Genomic DNA, 7,220 nt, shown 5'->3' with positions numbered 1-7,220 from the left:
GACAGTCTCTTTTATTATGTCTTCTTCTACCCCATTTCTAGCAAGCGAAAGCAGTGAAAACTCATCATTATACGCAAGAGATGTCAGGGGGCTAGGGCATGAAGTCAGATAAGGGTTCATTCTAGTGGCATATTCCCAGACCCTAAGGGTCTCCTGCGTAAATGGGTTAGTAATCCGACCACTGGAGACATGAAAATTAGGTTTCCAGCAGATTGAGGGGAGGTGAACCCCCTCATTGAGTCTCTCCTCTAGTCGGATCCACCTCTTATGTGCACTGTGTATTCTCCAGTCTAAAATTCTCTGCAAGAATATAGACCTACGGTAACTCTCAATTTCTGGGACTCCAAGGCCTCCCTGTGTCCCTGAGCGAGTCATAATACGTTTATTAATCCTGGGGGGGCGTCTATTCCATATGAACGACCCGAACAATTGCTGCATTTGCTGGGTGTAATTATTGGGGATAGGTATGGGAAGTGTATGCATAATATAAAGTAAGCGGGGGAAAGCATTCATCTTAACTGTATGAATTCTTCCTAGCCAGGAGAGATTTCTCCTCGTCCATGACGAGAGATCCCTCATTAAAGCTGTTTTAATCGGGGTGTAGTTTAATGAAAAAAGTGTGTCTACATTATCTGTAAGTTGGACTCCTAGGTATGTCAGGGACCCTTTACACCATTTAAATGAACGTCTATTGGAGATCAACGTTTCCATTGTAGAGTCTAGGGCAACCCCTAACATTTCTGATTTGGTTTCGTTTATTTTGAAATTTGTTAGCTTATTGAATAACTCCAATTCTTCTAACAGCGGTGGGATAGAATCTATAGGGTTTTGTAGTGAAAACAGAATGTCATCTGCGAATAATGACATCTTATATACCTCCCCACCTATGGGGAATCCCTGTATATTTCTATTTAATCTAATTTTAGTTGCTAGGGCTTCTATGAGGCAGGCAAACAGCAGTGGGGACAAGGGGCATCCCTGTCTCGACCCATTTGTTATTTGCAATGAGTCAGATATGATACCATTAAGAGTAATCTGGGCACTAGGTTTGTTGTATAGAGCAAAGATTTTGTGTATAGTCTTAGCCCCCAGCCCAAATGAGTTGAGTATGGCTTTAAGGAAAGGCCATCCGACACGGTCGAAGGCCTTTTCCGCGTCCGTGGACAGCCAAACAGAGGGAATATTATGCAAACGGGCATACCATAGTAAATGTAGGTTGCGCACCGTGTTATCTTTGGCTTCACGGAAAGGGACAAAGCCCACCTGGTCTTGGTGAATAATTTGGGGCAGTACTTTATTCAGGCGATTTGCCATAATTTTAGCATATATTTTAATGTCTGAATTAAGTAAAGAAACAGGTCTGTAATTTGGGATAAACAAGCTGGATTTATTTGGTTTCGGTATCAGTTATTTTAGCTTGTAAAGCTATGGGGGGAAACATACAGTCCTCTTCAATCGTATGGAAATATCGTAGAAGGTAGGGAGTCGAGAGGTCTTTACAAGTGGTATAATACTCATTTCCAAAGCCGTCCGGTCCCGGTGCTTTGCCCCCCTTAAGGGATTTGATTGCATTCAGAATCTCAGATGATGTGAAAGGGGCGTCTAAGTCATCTTTTTGTTCTGATGTGATTTTGGGGAGGCCTAATTGTGCTAAATAATCTTGTATGGCATTGTCTGTTGGGGCTGTATCACTACGATTCAGGTTATATAATGATTCATAGTACTGTCTGAACTTTTCTGCTATGTCCACAGATGTATAACAGTCCTTGCCCTTTTCATCCTTAATATGTGTGATATATCTACTAAGTGTTTTTCTCTTCAGTTGTCTGGCTAACATCCTCCCTTGCTTGTTTGCCCCCTCATAGAATTTCTTCTTTAGATATAAAGCGTTTCGTTTAGCTTCCTTGCCTAGGTAGCAATTGAGCTGTTGCCTCTTATGGTCTAGACTGTCTAATAGGGAACGATCACTAGGGAAGGCCTTATGTATTTCCTGTAATTTGTTTAAATCTGCCAACAGAGAAGAAAGGTAAATATGGTTTTGTTTTATTTTGGCAGATTTTATAGCTATTAGTTCTCCACGTAAAAATCACTTATGTGCATTCCATAAGTGTTGGGGATTAATGCCAGGAGTATCATTTAGCTTGAAATACTCTTCTAGTTTGTTGGCCGTTTGAATTCTGATCATGGGATCTTTTAAAAGGGTCTCATTTAGTCTCCAGGTTCGCTGCAGGTGAGGTTGCAGTGGGAAGTTTAGTGTACAACTAATCATGGCGTGGTCTGACCACGTTATGGGAAGAATCTCTGTTCGTGTGACTTGTGCCAGGCTGGTGACATCGATCATGAGATAGTCTATCCTGGAGTAATGTTGGTGTGGGTAGGAATAGAAGGTGTAGTCTCTAACTTTAGGATGGTGCAGGCGCCAAGCATCATGAACTGCTAAGGAGGAGAGATGGGTTTTGACTAGGTGTAGGACTTTGGTAGAGGTTGAAGATGTGCCTGTGGAGCAATCTATTAATGGGTCTAAGGCTATGTTAAAATCACCACCAATCATCAAACAACCTTGGCGTGTGTCCATAATTCTTTTACATATATGTTGGAAAAAACGAGGGGAGCCTAGGCTGGGGGCATAGATATTAACTAATGTAATATTTTTATGGTGGAAAGACCCTGTGAGAATTAAATACCTACCCTCCCTGTCTCTGGTAATTGAGTTAACCTTAAGGGGGGTGTTTTTTTTGATTAGTATTCCTACACCATTATGCTTAGTGGAGTTTGAGGCAAAATATGTAGGGCCAAATTTCAAAAAGGAGGATTTGGGCTCATGGCCTCTTTTAAAGTGGGTCTCTTGAATCATCACCACATCACAGTGTAGTCTTTTATAGTCTTTAACTGCCACAGATCTTTTCTGCAGAATATTGAGACCCTTTACGTTATGGGACAAGATTTTAAGATTATTCATTGTTATTGTTGACATGAATTGTTAGCATGAAACTTATTTTGGATGACTTGAGATAATGGTATATCGAACTCCTGACTTTGGAATAAACACTTGTTGGAACATTCAAGACTTCAAAAACATGTATATCGAAACAGTAACAAACAGAAAAAAAACTGTAGTAAACATTTTCAACACATAGTGTATCTGTGAAATTATACACCATAATTGGGGGAAATGGTGTTGTATCTTTGCTCTAAACAAATATATTCAAGTTATAGTATAGGATAGCGGGGGGGGGTCTGTCTGTGAGAGAGGTGGATCTATTCTAAGCAAACAACATCTGCCTGGTCTATCCCTCTGATATCACAGTAAATGAGTAAAAACAAGACTTTCATTACAACATGAAATACAAACTGAACATTATATCATCAGAACAATATTAGTGCTTTGTATGTGTAACATTTCTAGCATATAGGTCAGAATGATCCTTCTGGGCGAGCCCTATTGGTTTAACAGGTGAAGACTTAACTTAAATCATAAGGAAATTTAGCATTTAAGTCCCCGAGGGCATGATAATAAAGTCATATTTGCATAGTCAATGAGGACCTCCTAGTAGAAAGAGGATCCCTTTCCATCTTTCTTGCTGTTTGAATGTGTTATGCCCCTCTCTCCACTACATGAGAGAGTTGTGTGATGATGGAGGGACTGAATTGGTTAGGCCCCATAAGAAGCTTCGGGTAGGGGGATGCAATCAAAACTTTTTGTGGTGTTATTTAAACTAAACCAAACATCACATCACAACAATATTTTTAACTTATGTCTTACCCAACCTTCATATTCAGGTACCTCCTTATGGAGTACTACAGTATGGTCGTTGTTGTAACCTTAGATTGAGTCATAATGTTAGGAGGTGTTTTCAAGGGCTTGTGAGTTAAAAGAAAAAGGTCCTTGTGAAGTTGCTAGTGGGAGTCCTCTCGAGGTGGAGGGTCTGTTTTACGTCTCTTAGGTTGTGATTTGATCCATTGAGATCGTTGCTCCCTGGGAGGGTCACGATTATTGTCTTTTAATTGGGAAGATGAGTTCAGGACATTATCCTCTGGGGGATGGATAGAGATATTTAATTTCTTTGAGAAATTTTCTAGGTCTTGGAAGTTCTTATATATGGCTTGAGTGCCCTGGTGAGTAGCTATTATACTGAAGGGGAAACCCCATCGATATCGAATGTCATTGTCCTGGAGAGCTTTTGTGATAAATCTCACCTCCTTCCTCCTCTGAATAGTATGCGGGCAGAGATCTTGATATATCTGCAAGGAACTGTCTCTTAACGAGATTTCTCTTCTAGCCCGTGCTGCGTGCAATAGATCTTCTTTAATGGTGTAGCGTAGAAACTTAATAATTACATCCCTGGGGGGTGCAGGCGGCTTTGAAGGTGGTCTAAGAGCCCTGTTTATTCGCTCAATGTCTTCGGTCTGGAGAGTAGGTGACCTTGGTAATAAAAAGGCGCATAAGTCCTTCAGATATGATTTTAACTGGTCTTGCTGGACCTCTTCTGGAACACCACGTATCCTAAGGTTATTGCGCCTTCCACTATTATCTAAGTCCTCTATCTTTTCCTGTAGGCTTTGGACAATTGAATCTTGTATTGATAACTGAGTTGTATTGGAACTGACTAAATTATTAAGAGCATCTTGCCCCTCTTCCAGGTATTCAATTCGAGAGCCCATATCTGTTAAATCTTTTTTAAGGTCCCTTATTTCTTCTTTGATAAAGGACTTTAAGGAAGCCAGGTCAGACTTAGAGGGAAGGTCTGCAAGTTGTGATTGTAGCATCTTTAATGTGTGATGATGCAAAGATCAAGATTCTATTTGTAAGTCTGAAGGGGACTTGTCTTGAGAGTGAGATGTTTCAGGGGGTGATGTCTCTGATGATTGGAAAAAAGTAGACACTGATGGCGTAGTCGATATTGCTTTAGGTGGTTTATCTGACTTTGGGCCTTTGCGTTGTGACATTTCAGCACCACCTGCAACTCGTCAGACGAATGGGTCAGGCCTAGACAGGATCTTGATCACTCACTCCCGGTGGCTGGTAAGAGGCCCGTTGATTATGGAGTGTTAGTTTATAGTTATGTAAGCCTTGGAGTTTTAAATTAGAAAATAGGCCAGATGAAATCTAGCAGATCGCATAGGCCTCGCAGGGGGTGGATAGATCGCCTCCTCTTTACACACCAAACTTGCAGGTATAATATGATCTCTCTACAGTCTAAGTATTTCTGTTAGCGTGTAGTGTTTGCGGTGGGGCCCCCACAGTCTGGGCCGTGAGACTCACCCCTGCGTAGGCCGCAGATCGAAACGATGCGGTAGTACACCGGGCAGCTCAGTGGTCCTACGTTTAATCCAGGTGACCGAAACCGTTCTGGTCGTGAGTGGGGAGAATGCAGGTGGCCCCTGTGTGGCTGGCTGTATCAGGTAGGTATTCCGTGAATGCGTTATGCGAACGCCTGCAGAGTTTTCTCTCCTCTATGTAATCAAAGATGGCGGCCGCAAATTCTACCGGGTCAAACAAAAACCACACCTAAAATCTCCCCACGGGTCTGCAGCCAGCAAATTCTTTCTCCGTTTCAGGGCTTAAGTATTAGCTGTTTAAAATAGCAAATTTAAGACCTCCGCTTATCCTTTATGTGTCATTAGAGCTACGACAGCTACGGAGCTCAGCTAGAACGCAGCCATGTTCCAGCACGGCTTGGCTCCGCCCCTGTTTTAAACATATTTTAATGGGCCTGGATTTCTAGATCTCATAATCAGAGCAAGCATTTTGATATCTGGCAAGAGTTTCTGTTACAATCCTTTAGACTAAAATCAGAGGTTTACTAAGATGACCAGTTTTCCAAGACACCATTTAAAGGGACATGAAACCCATATGTTTTCTTTCATGATTTAGAAAGAGTATGCAATTTTAAATAACTTTCCAATTTACATCTAATATCTAATTTTCTTCATTCTTTTGATATCCTTTGTTGAAAATTATATCTAAATATGCTCAGTAGCTGCTGATTGGTGGCTGCACATAGATACCTCATGTGATTGGCTCACCCATGTGCTTTGCTATTTCTTCAACAAAGGATATCTAAAGAATGAAGGCGTATCCTAGCCACTGCCTCACCTTCATTCCTCACAACTTCATTCCTTTTACTGCAGATGGACTATCCTTTGTTAGCCACAGGTTACTAAGGCAACATTTTTTTGTGATATGAAAATAGCAAAAGTGATTAAAAGAAAATAAGAGTTTTTCATCAAAATATGCAAAAAGTTAAAACTGCAGTGACTTTTTACAGCAATATCTTAAATCAGGGGTCAGCAAACGTTTTCTTTAAAGAGAACAGATAGTAGTAAGTATTTTGGGCTTTGCAGGTCATGAGACAACATTAAGGATAATATGTAGGAAATTCTATAGCAAAAGACAAAACACATTTCCCAAAATTTTTATTGATGAAATTCAAAATATGACATACAAATGAGCCACCTGGAACTTACTTTGGCTGTAGCCTAATTTTTATTCTTGTGAAAAAGATCTGCTGTGATGAGATTTCATTTAAAGGGGCACTAAACACTAAATACATTTCATGTACCTCCCTCTACTCATGAGTGCTGTCATTATGGAATCTAGATTACACTGCAGGTACCTAAGGAAAGTTGCTGCACATGTGTGAACAGGTCAGCACTGAAATGTAGTGAAAGTTAGAATTCAACATGGCGCGCCCATGACTAGAGGGAGGCGGGGAATAACCTCAATACAAAGCTTCCTTTTAAATATCTATATTTTATTTATTTGTAACCATTGTGGACATATATTGTAGTGAGCCACACAGCAGTGCAAAGCAATGAGAGCACCACATATGGTCTCTGTCATTCCAATAAAACTTTATTTATATCATTTTCACACGGCTGGAGTGCCATACAAAAACTGGCCTGTTTTGGCTGCTTGGCCATCGGATTCAGATAGTGTAGGGGTCCCATAGCATCTTGACATGATTTTGTTTTGATGGACAGAAACACGCAGTCCCACGTGTGCACATGCGCGCACACACAATGTGCATTCAGTGTTAGGCAACAGGAGAGGAGATACATAGGAAGCCAATTATTAGTCCATCAACTTTTTGTTTGCCTGAAAAGCAAATGTACCTGCTCAATACTCACAGCAATGTTTTTTTGTTCTCATGCTTGTTAGTGTCATTGTCTACCAATAAAGCACTGTAATGTCTCCTTATCAGCCAGGGAGCAATTAG

The 7,220-nt window shown here is 40.8% G+C and overlaps 1 protein-coding gene across 1 annotated transcript in view; it reads left to right on the top strand.

Annotated features, from left to right (window-relative positions):
* TGFBRAP1 (transforming growth factor beta receptor associated protein 1) overlaps nt 1-7,220 on the top strand; it is a 99,829-nt gene that overhangs the window by 43,461 nt on the left and 49,148 nt on the right. The window lies entirely within an intron of this gene.

This window comes from Bombina bombina, chromosome 3 (assembly GCF_027579735.1).
Source record: "Bombina bombina isolate aBomBom1 chromosome 3, aBomBom1.pri, whole genome shotgun sequence".
Lineage (NCBI taxonomy): Eukaryota > Metazoa > Chordata > Amphibia > Anura > Bombinatoridae > Bombina > Bombina bombina.
Note: the sequence above shows the minus strand (reverse complement) of the source record. Positions and strands in the feature narration are given on the sequence as shown.